This window comes from Erinaceus europaeus, chromosome 10 (assembly GCF_950295315.1).
Source record: "Erinaceus europaeus chromosome 10, mEriEur2.1, whole genome shotgun sequence".
Taxonomy (NCBI): domain Eukaryota; kingdom Metazoa; phylum Chordata; class Mammalia; order Eulipotyphla; family Erinaceidae; genus Erinaceus; species Erinaceus europaeus.
This window is the reverse complement of record NC_080171.1, coordinates 105803194-105823590: the sequence shown is the minus strand read 5'-3', so window position 1 is coordinate 105823590 and position 20397 is coordinate 105803194. Positions and strand designations below refer to the sequence as shown.

General features: G+C 40.9%; 1 long non-coding RNA gene across 1 annotated transcript; it reads right to left on the bottom strand.

Annotated features, from left to right (window-relative positions):
• Positions 1 to 1647: 1647 nt before the first annotated feature.
• LOC132540776 (uncharacterized) lies at positions 1648 to 6574 on the bottom strand. Its single transcript, XR_009551918.1, has 3 exons — positions 6511 to 6574; positions 2532 to 2623; positions 1648 to 2277 (listed from the first exon to the last, which is right to left on the bottom strand). It is a non-coding gene; the product is annotated as an uncharacterized LOC132540776 (long non-coding RNA).
• Positions 6575 to 20397: the final 13823 nt, after the last annotated feature.

Genomic DNA, 20397 nt, shown 5'->3' with positions numbered 1-20397 from the left:
ACTATGCTCCTCTGTAAGCTAGAAAAGAATAGAAATAACACCAGGAATTTTATCATCTTCAGATGATTTTTCTAAAGAAAGAAAAGGGGATTTTGGTTTATTTTCACTTTTTCTGTTCTCCCATGCTCCTTCTACCCTCTGACATTTGCAGCTTCCCAGAAAGTGGTTTCATGTTTCACTAGGCCAAATTCTTTATTACTTATATATTTTACACAGACACGCTACAAGAGTTGAGTTAATCTTTCTTGAATTCCTCTCTCCCTTCCTGCTCTACAGATACTAGTGGAATCTATGAAGATGTTGCAAACTGTAGGTCTCCAAAAAGGGACACTGCCCAGCACACCAGGGTTTAAATTCCATCTGTGTCACAAACCTTCCCACAGTTTGTGCAGCCACCAGTCTTCCTGCTTCTTTTTTTTTTAATTTTTTATTTATTTTCCCTTTGTATTGCCATTATTTTTGTTTGTTTTGTTCTGTTTTATTGTTGTCGTTACTGATGTCGTCGTCGTCGTTAGATAGGACAGAGAGAAATGGAAAGAGGAGGGGAAGACAGAGAGGGGGAGAGACAGACACCTGCAGGCCTGTTTTACTGCATGTGAAGCAACTCCCCTGCAGGTGGGGAGCTGGAGGCTGGAACCAGAATCCTTATGCTGGTCCTTGCGCTTTGCGCCATGTGTGCTTAACCAACTGCGCTTCCACCTGACTCCCAGTCTTCCTGCTTCTAAGCATCATTCTGGGCCAGATTTCCACTGAGTTTCCCATCTCTGTCTCTCAGGACATAACTGGCCAATCCCTCTAGACCCCAGGTAGGAAATGCTTCTTTAATTCTGACTCTGATTCTGATTTTTCCACTTCCTCTTCTTCTACATTTTTTGTTATCACCAGGACTTCACCTTCCTGAGCAGTCTTTTTCAGATAGAGAGAGACAGAAGGAGAGAGGGAAAAGAAGTCACAGCCTAACTTTAGGATGTATTTAACTCCAACGTCCCTCCCCTGATAGTGGGCATTCAGTGAGCCCATGGCCATGGCAGGCATTGTGCTGGGCATGTAGGGGATACAATTGTAATTCAAAGCTAGCCTAATAAGACAAGCTCGTGTTTGGTATAGCATCAAGTCATCCCTCTCCTTCCCTCACTGAATGAGTCAAATCCATTCTCCTCAATATGTCCTTTGGAAAAACAACATTGTCAGAAAAATTTACAGTCATAAAAGAAATGAATTCCTTCCACTGGCCTGTGGTTTGGCAAGTGATGGGAATAGGAACAGAAATACTGTCAATGACGCAACTTGTTTGGTTTTTTATTCCCATCAACAAGTGAAATCTTTTTATCTGTTTAGAAAGGTAAAATATATCATGTGCAACAGGGCAAAAGTGATCGCTATGGAAGTTTCCAACACTTTTCCTCACCCTGCAGAACTAGAGAGATGGGTGTGGAGACCAGAAGACATATCTGATTGATTCAAGAGAGAAAGCCCAATGAGAGGAGAATATGAAGCACTGAACATTATGTGGATAAATGCTAAAAATAATTCTTCCCTGTACATTAACTTCTATAGAAAATAGAGATATGTACAAATATCTTCATTTTGGGGGTCAGGTGGTGGTGCACTTGGTTAAACACATTTATCACCATGCAAGGACCCGGGTTCAAGCCCCTGTCCCCCACCTGCAGGGGGAATGCTTCCTGAGCAGTGATGCAAGTCTGCAGGTGTCTATATTTCTCTCCCGCTCCATCCTCCCTTCCCTCTCAATTTCTCTTTGTCCCACCAAATAAAAGTGAAGATTCAAGAAAAAAAATAGAAAATGGCTGTCAGGAGCCATGAATTCATAGTAATTGTATGGAGCCCCAACAATAGCCCAGTTGGCAAAAAATAAAATAATATAAAAATAAATAAATCTTCACTTACACTTGAACAAGAAATCTAACCTAATACAATCTGAGGTTGCCAGTTTATGGTAAAGTTTAAAAAAAAATTTTTTTTGAGAACCTAGGCTGAGGCCACCTCATGTGGTGCTGACCCTTAACTTCCCAGGGGCTCTCCAGCTCTCAGTCACAGAGGTGGTTTATCCCACTAAGAGTGAGCCAAACCCTCTACTCCTTTCCCTCTTACCCTTGTTTGATCCCTTTGTTTGACTCACATAGTCTGATCCAACGTCCCCGTATGGAAACATGAAAGAATACGTAAGAACCTGGACTTGCTCCTTGCTCTTCTTTCCCTTGCTTAATTCATTCTTCATTTTGGAACAGAACAAAGGTCCATTGTTGCCTGGTGCTACTGGAAAGTTAAAACTCTGCACATTAGACTTTTACATGGAGAGGAGATGCTACTTACTGATTGCACCACACAAGGCCAGCGTACTATTTAACTCAGATCAGAACTTGCGGAGATGAGGGAGGGCAGAGAGAGAGAAGGCCAGGATCACTGACCTTCCCTTTAGAACTTAGTGGGTTGGGGATGGGTGGTGTGTAGCCGATAAAGGACTCACATTACAATGTGCAAGGACCTGAGTTCAAGCTTCCAGTACCCACCTGCAGGGAGAAAGCTTCATGAGTGGTAGAGCAGGGCTGCAGGTGTCTCTCCTTCTCTCTCCCCCCTCCCCTTCCCCTCTCAATTTCTCTGTCTCAAAGAAAGAAAGAAAGAAAGAAAGAAAGAAAGAAAGAAAGAAAGAAAGAGAAAATAAGAAAGAAAGAATTAAATGGGTTATGGATCTTAAGTACGGTTCCCCATTATAACAAGAAGAAAGGCCTCCAGGATAGAGGTAGAGGTTTGAGCTCTGAAACTGTCCTTTTCATTTTCAGAGCTAGTCACCGGAATTGTTTTACCCAGTTTCTCCGTCCATGAGCAACCCCTTTCTCCAGTCCAAACCCAATTCTTTAGGAACTTGATTTCACTTTCTTCCTTTTCACACCATCCATAAGTCATTTTTTCATGAGTCCATTGGTCAGTGGATATCTGGTTTATATGAAAATCATGACCACAGATATGAAAGCATTGGCTTATATCTTAAATTGCTTGTTCACCAACTGTCATCCAAATACCGGATTGAAGTAGGTTAAAGATCTGTTCTATCAATATGCACTTTCCTGAGTAAAACCGGATGATTTTACCAGGTTTGTAGCAAGAGAGAATGACAAAGCCAAGGCACAAAGCTCAGACTGATTTCAAATGCAGTGCCCTTTGGTATACACTGTTCTGTTTCTGGTTTGCTTGATTTTTTTTTTATGAAGGCAAAATTCAAATTTTAATATGAAAGTATTCACTTTAAAGTGTAAAATTCAGTGTCATTTAGTATATGGACAGCCTTATAGAACCAACACATTTACCAAGTTCCTTGAGCACTGTAACATGTGCGCTCAACCAGGTGCGCCACCACCCTTTTTTTTTCTTATGGTCCCATCTTTTTTTCATCTTCAAGTCATATGTACACCTATTACTACATCCAAATTTCCCTCTCTTTTTCCTCTTTTCTCTCTGGGTCCTAATAGAGTTGGAGTTCAGAGTCCTCTGGTCATCTTCCTCCTATCATTTCTCCCCCACTGAGAGTATAGACCAAAATTATTGGGATGCATTGGATCGACCTTCTCATGGTGCATTCCGTGAGTACCCATTCATTGGGGAAACTGACGATCCTTCCTAGCCGACTGAATCCACATGGATCCCAGTCACTTTCAAAGCCAGCAACAAGCAGCTCCTGACAGCTTTCAACCTGACGCTGTTGACTGGCTATGGAAGAAGGGCAAACGCTAGAAGAAGAATTGGGAGGGGGGGTGGGCAGAAGGTGGGAATTCTGGCTTCTGTAATTGCTTCTTTGCTAGACATGGGTGTTGGCAGGTCGATCCACACCCCCAGCCTGTTCCTATCTTTCCCCAGTCACTCTTAAATTTCTAGTCCTCCCATCACTGGACACTCAGATTGCTTCCACCTTTTGCCTATTGTGAATAGCACTGCTGTCAGCATGAATGCTCATGCATTTGTTTGAACCTCAGATTGCATCCTTTTGAGTATCAACTTAGAATTTGATTATATCACTAATTATATATGGTGATTAAATGTGGTAATTCTATGCTTAACTTTTTGAGAAACCACCAAATTATTTGTCATAGTAGCTGTACCATTCTACATTCCCACCAGCAATGATTGAGGGATCCAGTTTCTTCATAGAGTCACCCACAACCACTAATTTGGTTTTTTTGTATTTTAGCTCTCCTAGTAGGTGTGAAGTGGTATCTCAAATGGCTTTGATTTACTTTGATGAATGGTATTGAACATCTTTTCTATGCTTGTTGGGTATGAGTATGTCTTTGAAGAAATGTCTCTGTAAGTTCCTTGCATCCTTTTAAGTTGGATTATTTGTCTTTCTTCTTAGTGAGATGTATGAGTTCATTGTATTCTAATACTAGATCCTCTCAGATACATAATTCCCAGCTATTTCCTCCCATTTTTACATTGTCATTTTTTACACTTGCTTCACATTGAATGTAAAAAGTTTAAAATTTTGAAGTAGTCCAACTCAAATATATTCCCTTTTGTTTTACATGCTTTCACTGCCTTTTATTTCTTTTTTATACCTAAAGTACTTAGATTAGAAATAAATACGTATAAAGAAGTCAATAAATGTTTGTCAAATAGTTACTGTATCAACTTGACTGAAGAGAGCTCTAATTTTCCATCAAAAGCAAGCATTCTAGGTCCCTAAGTTTTATTGTCAGACTATCCTGTAATTTCCCCCAAATCCAATGTTTCTATTAAACTCTTTGTAGAAGTCCTGAGGGCAGGGAGTAGCACATATGGTTAAGCACACACATTGCCATGAGCAATGACTCAGGTTCAAGCCCCTAGTCAACACTCACAATATGTCCTAAGGAATCCAACACACATCCAAAAAGATTTGTGTATACCTATGTTCATAGCAGCACAACTGTAATAGCCAAAACCTGGAAGCAACCCAAGTGTCCAACAACAGAAGAGTGGCTGAGCAAGTTGTGGTATATATACACAGTGGAATACTACTCAACTATTTAAAAATGGTGATTTCACTGTTTTCAACCCTTCTTAGATGTAACTTGAAGAAATCATGTTAAGTGAGGTAAGTCAGAAACAGAAGGATAAATATAGGATGATCTTACTCTCAGGCAGAAGTTGAAAAACAAGATCAGAAGAGAAAACACTAAGCAGAGCCTGGACTGGAATTGGTGTATTGCACCACAGTAAAAGATTCTGGGCTGGGGCGGGGAAGGTTCAGGTCCTGGAACAGGATGACAAAGGACCTAGTGGGGGTTGTACTGTTATGTGGACAACTGAGAAATGTTATGCACGTACAAATTATTGTATTTACTGTCAACTATAAAATTTTAATCTCCCAATAAAGAAAGAAAAAAAGAAAAGAAAGAAGAAAGAAAGAAAGGAAGGAAGGAAGAAAGAAAGAAAGAAAGAAAGAAAGAGAAAGAGAAAGAGAAAGAGAAAGAGAAAGAGGGAAATATAGACCTTTTGGTATGCTTTTCTCAGACATATCTCATGAGGGAAAAGGGTAACCTGAACAGTTGTATTATAATTGCTTATGAATGCTATACCATGAAGACTGGGTTGTGGTGCACCTGGTCAAGTGCATGTTACAGTGCACAAGGACCCAGGTTCAAGCTCCCAGTCCCCACCTGCAGAGAGAAAGCTTTGTGAGGGGTGAAGTAGGACTGCAGGTTTCTCTCTATTTCTCTATCTTCCCCTTCCTTCTTGATTTCTGTCTCTATCCAATACATAAATAAAGATAACAAAAAAATTAAATGAATGCTACACCACTTTTAGCTTATTATTCCCAAGGAAATAATGTCATTTCAATCTTTCTGTAATGGTCTAAGGCTATGCTCTGAAGAAAAGTAATTCATGCCCAAGAGACCACTCTCTAAATAAAACTATGTTGTTTTTTCATCTGTTTTTTTAAAAACATATATATGTGTGTGTGTGTGTGTGTATTCTACATAGATGCATATGCATGTATACTTTCCGGCACAAAAGACCACAAATATTTTTAACTGACAATGAATGAAAAAAAAAAAACTACATTCTCTCCTCAGTTGATTTCCACTAAGTACTCCAGCACCACCTGTTTCTATTTAAGCAAAAAGTTGCCCAATTCTATTCCCCCCACCCCCAAACTGGGTTCAATTTAATTATGGCTTTTGTTTTAGCCCACACCACTTGGTGATTAAGGCAACAACAGAAACCAAAAGAAGCTGGCATAAAGTTTTGTTTCAAGTTATTTGAGACATATCTTCATGCGTTTCTTGTCTCTGTAATACTGTGGCATTAAAAAAACTTTCCCAGGGAAGGGAAACCTGTTATATCCACTGACACAAAAGTTAATATCATGCCTTCTTCCCCTTTAGGAACTTAAAAGGATCCTCAGATGTCTCTAGATACTTTAAATCAAGGTCTGGCTCTTCCTAATTACTTACGAATTACATCAGAACCATCTAAAATTCCATGGCAAAGGCACAATGAAAATGTCCTTACGCATGCAGCTGGTTAATACTCATGGGTTATTCATGAAGCACCGCCATTCCAAATTGGTCTAAAGGAAACAACAGGACAAAGGGCTCAGCAACTAGCTTGACTAACTGGAAACCTGATCGGATAAAGTTAGTGGAGTCATCAGCACTAAGGCCCTCATCAGATCTGATTTCTGATGAGTCTCAGCTGAATCTGAGCAGCAAATACAAAGCAGCTGTGACTGCTGATGGACGCTATAGTGGAGCGTCCCTCACCAGGAGATCCCTTCCTTCCAGAGCCACAAGTCCTGGATAGTAAAGGACACTCACTGATATGCCTTCAAAGCTTCATGAATGTGAGCATGAGCACATGGTGCTTAATGGGTAGGCAGCTCATTTGTAGGTGAGCCACCAAGACTGCAAACAAGGCAATATATGCATATCAAAGGGCAGAGCCCAGCAGAGCCTTGAGGCAGGTTTTCATGAGATAAAAGGTAAAGCTAAGCATCAAAGACAGCTGAGTTTTTTATGTTCTCTTGTAGAAATAAGCTGAGTTATATGTCACTAAAGGAAGGTGAGGGTGAGGTGCATATCTCTGAAGCCACAAAGAAGTGCACAGTTTTGGAACAGTGCTCCAAAATCAACTCTTAAGTGTAGTTCCAATGGATAAATAAAATAGTAATACTAGGGGGTCAGGCGGTACCGCTGCGGATTAAGCGCACATGGCGCCAAGTGCAAGGACCAGTGTAAGGATCCCGGTTCCAGCCTCTGGCTCCCCACCTGCAGGGGGAGTCACTTCACAGGCGGTGAAGCAGGTCTGCAGGTGTCTATCTTTCTCTCCCCCTGTCTTCCCCTCTCTCCATTTCTCTCTGTCCTGTCCAACGACGACATCAATAACTACAACAATAAAACAAGGGCAACAAATGGGGGGGAAAAAGCAAATTAAAATAGTAACACTAGTGGTCCGGAAGGTGGTGCAGTAGATAGAGCATTGGAGAGAGTCAGGAGGTAGCTCAGCGGGTTAAGCACACGTGGCAAAAAGCTCAAGGACTGGCATAAGGATCCTGGTTAGAGCCCCCTGCTCCCCCAACTATCTTTCTCTCCCCTCCTCTGTCTTCCCTCCTCTCTCCATTTCTCTCTGTCCTATCCAACAACAACAACAACAATAATTACTGCAACAATAAAACAACAATGGCAACAAAAAGGGAATAAATAAATGTTAAAAAAGTAAAAAAAAAAAAAAAAAGATAGAGCATTGGATTCTCAAGCATGAGGTCCCGAGTTCAATGCCTGGCAGCACATGTACCAGTCTGGTTCTTTCTCTCTCCTCCTATCTTTCTCATTAATAAATATTCTTTTAAAAAAATAGTAACACTAATGTTCTGCAATCTCATAACTAGAAGTGGGTTATAGATTTATCTTGAAAGGTAAAAGGATTAAAGCTGAGGAGACAGCACAATGGTTATGCAAAAGATTTTCTCGACTGAGGCTCTGAAGTGCCCAGTTCAATCCCCAACAACACTATAAACCAGAGCTGAGTAGTACTCTAGTGTGTGTGTGTGTGTGTGTGTGTGTGTAAGAGGGAGAGAGCTAAGAGTTCTGGATTGAGTGCACATGCTACAATGTGAAAGGACAAGGGTTCAAGTCCCTGATCACTTTCTGCAGGGGGGATCTTCACAAGTAGTGAAGCTATAAGTCAATCTTTTTCTGCAATCAGAGAGGGAAAAGAAGAGACCTACATTTTACAATAAGAATAGGATATTTCAGTAACTACAACAACAAAACAACAAGGACAACAAAAGGGAATAAATAAATAAATATAAAATTAAATTAAAAATTTTTTTTAAATTTTTTTAATTAAAAAAAAAAGAATAGGATATTTGCCCTCTTTGTTTCTGTTGTACTCTCTTGGAAGGGCAAGTCTGAACAATAATTTCACAGTGGTCCTGAGTTCTGAGCAACTCAGCTGCTCCTATGCTTACATCTCTTGTAACAAGCTCTAGGCAGGGCTTCCTTGCCCATGGGGCAATGCACAGTCACGGAAGAGGCAAAGTTCCATCTCTGAACCCACTCTAACCTAGTAGCCGTTGATGCAAGAGTCTGACCATAATGACAGGCTGAGAACCCCCTGAAATCAGAATTAAATCTAGACTTCAAGATGAACCCTGTTTTCACACAGTAAGAACAACATCATTGGAAAACTGAGAGACAAGAAGGAACCAAAATTTGCTGTCTGTTCTTGGAACATTCCAACCACTCTGAGGTCCACCCTGTCACCATCTGTCACTTCTGCAAAACAGCCCTCTGAGCAAGCTGAGCTTTCAGCAATTTGTTCAGAGATTGTGTTTCTGAGATGGCTTTACAACAAAGGTGGCCTTCTCCGCCAGCACTCCCAGAAGAATCACTGTCACCCTGAGATGATGCATCCCAGCAGTTGTGCACAGTCACAGCCCTCACTGCTGGGGGGTGGTCAATGAAAGAATGATGGAAAGCAGAAGGCGGAGGAGAAAGAGCCAGATCAGATTTCTTTTCCACTCCAGCTAGCATGATCAGGTCCCTTGAATATCATGTTAGACACAAACAAGGGCAGAGGAGTCCGAGTGACAAAAAAGACTGAGCTGGCCATGCTACAGACATTTGGGTGTCAGACGCTGATTCTGGAGTTTTCTAATTATTAAAAGTCGCTTCTCTCTACTTCTCAGCACTATGATATATAAATATTCTGATGGATATTTGGTTTAAAAACTAATCATGGAGAGGTCAGGCATTGATGAACCTAGCATACATTACCTACATACATTACCATGCAGGATGACCCTGGTTCAAACCCTGGATCCCCACCTGATGGGGGCCGGGGAAATTTTTCACAAGCAGCAAAGCAGTGCTACCAGTTTCTCTCTTTCTCTTTCCCTCCTTGTCACTCCCTTCCCTCTCAATTTATTTCTATCTCTAGTAACAAAAGAAAGGGGGAGGAAGGGAATGGCTTCCAGGTGGATTAATCGAATTGGCACTAATCCCCAGCTGGCAATCAAACATCAAATAAATAAATAAAATAATGATCATGAAACCTACTTCTAGAGTTTCTGAATCTCTGTGTAGAGAATATGAGTCAGAAATCTACTTTTCTTTATTTATTCCTGTTTTAAATGACAAAGTTTTGATTTTTTTAATTAACAATTAAATTCCCATCTAATTATTTGTTTTAAAAAAAAACAACAGAATTCAAGTGTACAGGGAGGCATTTCTTCACAAAGTTTGCTACATGTCCCCCTTCCAACAGCCAGCTTAACTTACTTGCAAAAGCGAAATCACACATTCCTGAAAAGTAGGTAGGATTTGAACAAAGACAATCATCCTAAATGGGACAGGATGAAAAGTGACAGGTATTAAGCTTTGATTGTATATTAGAAACAATGTCAGTCACTTCACTTACTACTCATTTATTTAATTTGCTTAAGACCCCTCAGGAAAGAAGTGTCTCAGTTTCATAAAAGAGGAAGCTGACGTTTGGAAAAGTTAAGTAACCTACCCATGATTACCAAGCTGAAGTAACAGAGGAAGAAATTAAACACAAATATGACTATTGGGTCCTCAAAGCAAAATGCCTGCACGTAAGAATTACCCAGAGATGCCAGGCGTGGAATGTCAACCCGTCAGCTCCAGTACTCTGCCACCAAGTTGCAGATGTTACCATGATGCCAACCTGACTTTCCTGGGCAGATGACCTCACCAATGTACCCTAGAACCCCACCTCTCCAGACCCCTGCCCTACTAGGGAAAGATAGAAACAGGCTGGGAGTGTTGATCGACGTGCCAAGGCCCATGTCCAGTGGAGAAGCAGTTACAGAAGCCAGACCTTCCACCTTCTGCATCCCATAATGATCCTGGGTCCATGCTCCCAGAGGGATAAAGAACAGGAAAGCTATCAAGGGAGGTGATGGGATACGGAGTTCTAATGGTGAGAATTGTGTGGAATTGTACCCCTCTGGTCCTACGGTCTTGTGGATCATTATTAAATCAATAAATTTAAAAAAAAAAAAGAGAGAGAGAGAGAGAGAGAAAGAAAGAAAGAGGGAAAGAAAGAGAGAAAGGGTATCCAGGGTGTTTAAAATCTGAAATATCAGGACTGGCAAAATCGCTCACTTGGATAGAGTACCATTTTGCCCTTGCTCAGCCCAGGTTCCAGCCCAGCCACCCCCTTCTTATTAGAGAAAGCCTCAGTGCTGTGATCTCTTTCACCATCACTCTCTGCCTCTGACTTTCTCTAAAGATGGCATTCCAGTGCAGGGAAGCCCCCGTTGTGACAAAAATAAGTAAAAATAAAAAATAAACGAAATAGAAATTTCTGTTAACTCCTCGGAGATTCCGATCCAGCCTCTTTGCAGTCGAGCCCTGGAGCATGTCTCCTTGGCAAGTACCCTAAAATGAGTCACATCATGTGAGTTAGGAAAAGATTTTTCTCCCCACACTGCCGTATATAAAGTGCACTTATTCAGGGGCTGGGCCAGTGGTACACCTGGTTAAGCACGTATCATACTAAGCGCAAGGACCTGCACAAGGGTCCGGGTTCCAACCCCCAGCTCCCTACCTGCTGTGGAGAATGTTTCACAAGTGGTGAAGCAGGTCTGCAGGTGTTTCTCTTTCTCTCTCCCTATCTCCCCCTCCTCTCTCAATTTCTCTCTAACCTATCCAATAATAAATAAATAAATAAATAAATAAATAAATAAATAAATAAATAAATAGAAAAACGGCCACCAGGAGCAGTGGATTCATAGTACAGACACTGAGCCCCAGTGATAACCCTAGAGGAAAATTAAGTAAGCAACTATTCATAGATTCCCCCTTCCAGTACGATGGGATAGCTCAAAAGATCAGATTTTCACCAGTTGCCTTTTGAAGACAAGAAGAAATAATGTGTGTTGCTTTTCAGGTATTTTCCTCTCCTCCCCCACCCCTCCCCGCAGTGTTTCTTTTCTTAAAGAAAAACATTAGATTGAGATGAAGGAATTTCCAGAGTGACATTATAGTAGTTGAGGGTGGGCAACATTTTTTGCATTTCTCCCAGTAATAGAAAACAGCAAGTGGTTGTAGAAATAGCCACAGAATTAAAAACAACTGCTGTGTCTCCTACAGAGATTAATCACCGTGATTGGGGGATCCGATTTCTAGACTTCATCATCTCGGTATTCACTAACCATTCACAAAAGTCAGGGTGCTTCAGAATCACGTGAGAGGAAGGTGGGACTAAATGTTCTCCAGCTACCCAAGCTTCACCCTCTAGAAATTCCAAGTTCAGGGGTTTGTGGCAGGACTCAAGAGACTACAATTTGAAGGAGCACCTGGAGTTATTTTAATGCAAATGCCTAGAAACCACAATTCAAAAAAAAAAATTGTGGCGACATAGCAAAGCCACCCTGAATTATATTTGGAAGTAGAAATTGGGTAAACAGAGGGGTGTCAAGCTGTGGCACACTGGCTTAAGTGCACAAAGTACAAAGCTCAAAGACCCGCTCAAGAATCCCAGTTCAAGTCCTCGGCTCCCCATCTGCAGGGGCTTCTCTTCATGCAGGGCAAGGGTTGAATATATAATAGCATACTTTCTAGAGGGAAAGGGAACATATAGTGAGGTTATAATGCCCCTCACATCTCTCAATAATAACGCAAGAAACTGTGGTGAGATCGTTTTTGGACTATGAGAAGCAATCCCATTTCAGTATCAATATCCGTGATTAACTCAGGTTGCGCTCTGAAAACAATTATAGTAACCTTGAAATAGAATAACAGAGAAGTGGATAGTACAATAAGCTTTTGTAATTTGAAGCAGCTGACACCGCAACAAACGAGCATTTAACAACATCACACTGAAAATGAAAGTACGGTAATTTTCTTGATAAAATGTGAGACAAAATAGGCACCGCAGATCCAATGGGTGAAAAGAAATCTTAGTAAATGTTTCAATAACAAACAAGTAATTTAATGGGGAAGCAGGAAGGGCACTGATGAATTTATTTTATTGTCTCATACCATATACTAAAATGTATTTCAGATAGATACATATTTAAAGCTAGACAAGGACCAGGTGGCACACCTGGTTGAACACATATTACCATGAACAAGGACTCAGGTTCAAGTCCCTGATCCTCATTTGCAGTGGGGAAGCTTCTCACGTCTCTCTCTCTCCCACCCTCTCTCTCTCTCTTTCCTTCTGTCTCTCTCTTCCCTCTCAATTTATCTCTGTCTCCATCCAAAATAAATAAATAATTAAATAACTATTTAATAAATAAATTTAGGTAAAGCATAAACTTAAAAAAAAAAGATGTGAGGTTTATCAGATATTCTAGTTGTTTCACCAAAAAATGAGTTCCTTGAAGATGAGGAAATTTTTATGAACAGTGTCTCTGTGCCTGGAATCATGTTGGTGTCCAGAAAAAAAAAAAATATATATATATATATATATATATATATATATATATTTACTTAAAATTTTAAGTTGGTTTTTTTTTCCCTTGTTGTTGTTAGTGGTGGTGGTGTTTTGTTACACTGCTCTGCTCTGGTTTATAGTGGTTCTGGGGATTGAACCTAGGACTTCTGAGCCTCAGGCTTGAATGTATTATAAAGTTTCAAGTCTATCCCAGGCAGTTTAAAGGTTGAATATATTAAGTAATATAAAATATGCAGGGGGCAGGAAGACAGTTGACTTAGCAGAGCACATACTTTAGAGTTCACACCCCTGGTCACCACATGGGAGGACCTTCCCAAGAGGAAACTATAAATGGTGGGGTGATACTGTGGTGTTCCATATTTGAGAGATCTCTGTCTCTATCTTCCTCTCTGCCTCTCAGCTGCTACCTAGAAAGGAGGAAAAAGTCCATCAGGAGCAGTAGAACTGTACAATTACAAGGCTCCAATAAAACCCTAGCAATAGAAAGTTAAGATATTCAGAATTATGTCAAAATTATTAAAAACTACATACATATTTTAAAAAATAAAATTAGAGCAATATAAAAAGGTGGAGCTTTTTTAATTAACAGATTTAGCAGAGCTAAGACTTGAGAATAGTAGAAGCAAGTAAGTTCTTTGAGTTAAGCCCACATGCTGAGTGTAGTTTACATATTTATTTGTTTGTTACCAGAGCACTATCAGCTCTGGCTTCTGGTGGTGACCCAGGGATTGACCCTGGGACTTTAGAGCCTCAGGCATGAAAGTCTCTTTGCATAGCCATTATGCTATCTAACCCGGGCCCTCTTTTTTCTTTTCTTCTCTTTTCTTCTTTTTTTTTTTTTTAGCCAAATATATTTCTATTTCTCATACAGTCTGTAGTCAGGTTTTTTCTCTATTTTTTAAGATCAAGTGTGCACTGCCTTTAGTCTGTGCCTTGTTCCTAAATAAATGTATACTCTTTGCTAGACAATAATAACAATAATAAAGTCAAAATATTAGAGTCAGAAAACAAGTCACTGATATATTTGCAGTGAAATATATGTCAGATTATCATTAATATTTACTCCATAAAAATTACTCACAAAAAGCACATAAATCAATATAATACTGTCCCATATGCTATCGCTTACTGCTGGTAAGACTGTAATCAGTATTACATTTCTGGAAGACAATCTGATGATATGTATCAAATGCATTTTATTTTTTTTTTGAAAGAGTTTATTTATTTGTGAGAAAGATAGGCAGAGAGAGAAAGAACCAGATAGCACTCTGGTATATGAGCTGCCGGGGATTGAACTCAGAACCTCACGGTTGAGAATCCAGTGCTTTATCCACTGCGCCACTTCCCTGACCATTCAAATGCATTTTAAATGTGATTACTGTTCCCTCCTGTCATTCATTCCCCAAAGATTCATCAAAATATAGACAGGTCTGCAAAAGCATAAATGTGATGATATAAGATTGTTCATCTCATGGTTTCTAACAACTAAAAGAAACAGCCAGTGTCATCAAAGAGATATCATGGATAGCCCTACAATGGAACCTTAAGAATACTTTAAAGATGAGGTTGGGCAGTAAGTAGTGCAGCAGGTTAAGCGCACATGGTGCAAAGAGCAAGAACCGGTCTAAGGATCCTAGTTCAAGACTCCCCACCTGCAGGGGGCTCGCTTCACAGGCGGTGAAGCAGATCTGCAGGTGTCTATCTTTCTCTCCCCCTCTCTGTCTTCCCCTCCCCTCTTGATTTCTCTGTCCTATCCAACAACAACATCAATGGCAACAATAACAACAAAAACAAGGGCAACAAAATGGGAAAAAATGGCCTCCAGGAGCAGTGGATTCTTAGTGGAGGCATGGAGCCCCAGCAATAACCCTGGAGGCAAAATAATAATAATAAATAAATAAAAGAATACTTTAAAGAATTGTGCCTAGCTGTTTCTCTTATCTGAGAGGGAAGAAGAAAAAGAAAGGACAGCTATGGGATGATTTCATTCATAATGAAAAAAAAAACATATATATATATATTCAACCCATAGCTCTGACCTTGAGATTACTATTGAGATTACTATAGTGATTACCATTAGGCCAGGGAGGGGACACAGAACTTTGGTGGTGAAGGTGGTGTGGAATTATACCTCTATTAACTTACAGTCTTATAAATCACTAATAAAATTACATATTGAAAAAAAGAATTATGCCTACTTTTTTGCATGAGAATACTGGTTTTTTATTTTTTATTGGGGTATTAATAACACTCAATAGTAAAATACAATGGTTTGTACATGCATAGCATCTCCACATAACAATAAAACCCCCATTAGGTCCTCCTCTGCCATCATGTTCCAGGACCTGAACCCTCCCCACCTCCACCCCAGAGTCCTTTGCTTTGCTGCAATACACCAGACCCAGTCCAAGTTCTGCTTTGTGTTTATCGTTCAAATAATTTTTTTGTAGTTGGATTTGTTTCATTGAAGATGCCTTTAAAATTTAGATGGAAAAGAGTTCCACCAATATTTCCTCTATGTATTTGATGATTTCTGGTCTAACATCCAAGGGATGCTGAAATTCCCTCCTATTACTGTGTTGCAGTTAATATATTGCTGTAGCACTTTCAGTAGATGTTTGATGTATTTAGATGCCCTCTCATTGGCTGCATAGATGTTATAAATTGCTAAGACCTCTTGATTGACAGATCCTCTAAGCATTAAGTAATGTCCATCCCTATCTTTTTTTATTTTATTTACTTTAAGGTCTATCATGAGAATATCTGAGGTCTTTAAGGTCTATCTGAGAATATCTGTTTCTGCCCCTTTTTGTGGTCCATTAGCTTGCATGGTAGTTTTTCATCCTTTCACTTTGAGTGCATGTTTATTTTATTGAGCTAGATGGGATTCCTGCAGACAACATATGGTTGGGTTGTGTTTTCTAATCCATCTTCCTACCATGTGCCTTTTAATATGTGAACTCAGGCCATTGGCATTTATTGATATTATAGAATGAAGATGTTTTAATGCCATATTCTAAAATTTTTGAGTGTTTTGATATATATAGCATGTTTACAATGATGTGACTGTATATAAGAGTCCTTTCAGAACTTTTTTTTCAATGTTTTATTTATTTATTCCCTTTGTTGCCCTTGTTTTGTTATAGTTATTGTTGATATCATCATTATTGGATAGGACAGAGAGAAACAGAGAGAGGAGGGGAAGACAGAGGGAGACCTGCTTCACTTTGTGAAATGACTCCCCCGGAGCCGGGGGCTCAAACCAGGATCCCTCTGCTGGTCCTTGAGCTTTACACCATGTGCACTTAACCCGCTGCACTACTGCCCAACTCCCCTTTCAGAACTTTTTGCAGGGCAGGCTTGGTGATAGTTTATTCCTTCACCTGTTGCTTGTCTAAGAAGGTTTTTATGCCTCCATCTAGTCTGAATGATAGCCTAGCAAGATACAGTAGTCTTGGTTGAAATCCTTTCTCTTTGAGAGCGTGATATATATATCTTGCCATTTTCTTCTGGCCTATAGGGTTTGTGTGGAGAAGTCTGCTGCTAATTGTACTGGTTTTCCTCTGTAGGTGACTCTTTGTTTTTCTCTTACAGCATTCAAAATCCTTTCCCTATCTTTACTCCTTTGCATTCTAAATATGATGTATCTTTGTTGTTGAGGTGGTCTGGTGTCGGGCTGCACCGCGGAGAAGAGAGCGGACGTCCAGAGCAAAGGGGTACACAGATCTTTATTATAGGATGGGGGGGGAGGTTTGGTTCAGACCACGTGGAGCCAGCCAGCAATGGCCGACCACGGGGGAGAGCAGGGAGCGAGACCTCAGAGAGGGAGAGCCGAGAGCCCAGAGAGAGAGAAGGGAGGGGTGAGGGGGCTTTTTATTGGGCGACAACCAGGGGTGACGTGTAGGGCCAGGATTGGTTGAAAGGGGGCACTCTAGGATTTAGCGGAGCATAGAAAAACCTGGGGGCAGAGCCAGGATTGGTTGAAAGGGGGCACTCTAGGATTTAGCGGAGCATAGGAAAACCTGGGGGCGGAGACTGCATCAGAATAAGTCCTCAGCAACATCTCCTCCTATCCCTTTATATCTAAATGGACACAGTAAAGAAAAATGGAATGGAGCAGGCTTAAATGTTTTAGAGGAATGCCATGCTCAGGTGGGAAGATGTAGGACTTTCTGTGGAGGAGGGAAGGCTTAAATGGCTGCCAACCTTGTGAGATTTATGCGTCCTCCTGTGCTCAACCCCTCTTTAGAGAGAGAGACTTACCTGGAGAGACTCATCTCATAGGTGTAAGCGCAGCCTGCTCAACCATCTCTTCACAATATCTCTACATCTTTTCTATCTTTCTACCTAGTAATAGCATAAGATGTACAAAGTCTATAAAAGACTATCATGGGGCAGAAACCTTTTGGGCATAAGCCTACATGACATAACAAAATAGGAAGGGACACGAAGGGGAGAAGTAAAAGCCAGTGTGGTGTGAAGGGAAGGATTGGTGTGTAAAGGAGCATTCCCTGTTTGGGTGGGGAAAGGGGCAAGGGTACATAATGAGGGGGAGGCGGGAGGCATGACCCACCAAACAGAGGGGCTATTTGGCATTGTATAGTCCTCAAGGCAACAGTCTGTAAAGTCTATGAATTACTCAGGATCAGTCTATGAAAAACCAGCAACGTGAAGGGAAGGAAGCTGCTGTAAAATGGTCTAAAGTGTCCGAAGGGTATACCAGCAAGTCTGATAGAAGTCTCAGTCCAAAGTAAGCGACTGGGGGAGAAATGGCAGGGGATGAAATGCTGCATGAGGAAGGTCAGCCTCTGGAATTCTGCTTTTCTGTAGATTGTGAGCTGGAACCGCCAAAACGTGACAGGTCAAAGCAAAAGCAGGAAAGGCAGACAGGCAGTAAAAAGGTTCTGTCCTTGGAGTCTGCGAATCAGATTCCTCAGATCGCGTTGAGTGACATCTAGGGTTTCGGGGGGTGTGCCACGGTAGTCGTGCCATCTAGTGAGTGACGTCAGGGTGTGCAGGGGTTCAGATGGTTTTTCCGGGATTCCTGTAAAGAAACACAAACAATCTGCTTCTCGTGGTTAGCAGGGCATCTGATTTGAATGCTTTATAGAAGAAGAGGTTTGGTGCCTTGACCAACTGAGTATTGGGGGATGTATCTTTCCTATTCATTTATGATTATATTTTATATTATTTGTCATGGTAGTCAGCCGTTTATCTGGAAGGTCCTGGGTGATTCATGGGGAAAAAGACCTTATCTTTTAACAAAGACTCTAAGGTGTAGGGAAGAGGGAACTATCTTATCCCTTTTTTTTTTTTTTTTTTTTGTATCTTGCCTTTTGTTGCCCTAGTTGTTCTTGTTGTAATTATATTGTTGTTATTGCTGATATTGTGGTTGTTGGATAGAACAGAGAGAAATGGAGAGAGGAGGGAAAGACAGAGGGAGATAAAGATACCTGTAGACCTGCTTCACCGCCTGTGAAGTGATTCCCCTGCAGGTGAGGAGCCGGGGGCTCAAACTGGGATCCTCAAGCCAGTTCTTGCTAAATCAGCTGCGCCACCACCCAATTCCCAGGAACTATCTTTTAACATAAACTCTATGGCCATGCCAATAGCAACCTTGAGGGCACATGTGGCTCCCCACATGTCCCCCTGTCTTATATCATGTTTTGATGTTTGGCGGACTTTGTTTTGTGGCAGGGTGGACTGTGCCTGTCTTAGGTTGGGGATCAGCCTTCCGTCTTACCCGTCATTGGAACACCTGGTCATTTTTGCCCAGTAGTACCAGATGCCCTGTCTTAGGTTGACTGGATAGTGCTAGTTTCCTCTTACCCGTCATTGGCTAGCCAGCCCTCTACATGGTGGACGTTCTGATGGAGGGGGGCAAATCCTCCACAGCAACTCAATATTCTGCCATGTCCAGCCTATGATAGTGACTTTGTATAGGTTGCATCTTTATGGCATCAATCTGTTGCTGCAAAAGGCCATGAGCTTGTTAAGAATTATAGGACTGTGGTCCGGGAGGTGATGCAGTGACTAAAGCCTTGGACTCTTAAGCATGAGGTCCTGAGTTCGATCCCTGGCAGCACATGTACCAGAGTGAGTCTGGTTCTTTCTCTCTTTCTCATTAATAAATAAATTTAAAATGTTGAAAAAAAAGAATTATAGGACCTATTGTGAGCAGAAGAAGTAAAACAAGCTAGGGTCTCACAACTAAGGGTATACAGGTAAGGAAGGGGGAATGTATCCATTGATATGAAGAGGTAGGAGCATATCTCAAGTCTAAGGGAAGCAGTCAGTGAATGTGATGTCCAGGGGAACAGCCATTTGTCTTTGGGGGTAGTAAAGGATGTCCGTGGCATGGGTGATGTTATAAAGAGAAACATCTTTAAATTGTTGGCTGACAAAGGCAGGCCTATGGTGGCAAGACAAGATACACCAGTTAAGTTTACAAGAATATGTGAATGTTGCTAATTCACATAGGTTGGATATGGAGGAACTTCTTACAGTTTAATACCTTACCATATGAACAGATGATTCCTCATATGAAGGCTTGATAGCTGTAATCACTTACTTGTGGAAAACAATAAAACTTGTAACAAGTTAGAGGTTTACTATAATTGACTTTGGACTATAAGCAGACTCAGGTTACTTAGAGAGTTAATGCATGTTAGTAACAATGGTTTTAACATTTAGAGTACTTCTGAGCAGATGGGTCATACAAAAAATGTTTGGTCATTCAGCACACTCACTCACAAAACACAACTGGCCATTCATAACATAAGACATTCAGGGAAGGGGTAGGAGAGAGGGCTCTGTGAGCCAACTTTTGTAGGTTCTGCCATGCCATATTATGGATCCTGGGATGTATCCTGCATCTGGTCCTCTTGTGTTATTTCTTGTTCTTCAGGAATAACAGCGCCATCCTGCGGGTATTGTCGGACATGGTGGGCAGGAACCCAGACAGGTTTAGAGAAATTTTGAGGGAAAATGCATGCGAAACCCCTTCCCATGGTCAATAATGGGTCAGGCCCTTTCCAAACTTTATCGAGTGGGTCTCTCCATTTGACCTTAATAGATGGGAGGGTAGATGGTGTTTGCCAGTGAAGAATAATAGGGGATAAGGCTGAGTTATTGTAAATATTAAAGAGATTTAACGTAGTTAAGGCTTTTGCTAGCTGGATATTTGGGGGATATGTTCCTCCTTTATCTTTATTTAGTTGAGCCTTCAGAGTTTGATGGGCCCTCTCGACAATGCCTTGTCCCTGTGGATTGTAGGGAATGCCCGTGGTATGAGTAATATTCCAGAGGGAACAAAAATCTTTAAATTGTTTACTTGTAAACATAGGTGCATTGCCTGTTTTCAAAAATAATGGGACCCCCATAACGGCAAAACAAGAGAGCATATGGCTTACAAGCTTTTTAGCACTTTCTCCTGTCTGAGCTGTAGCCCACATAAATTTAGAAAAGGTA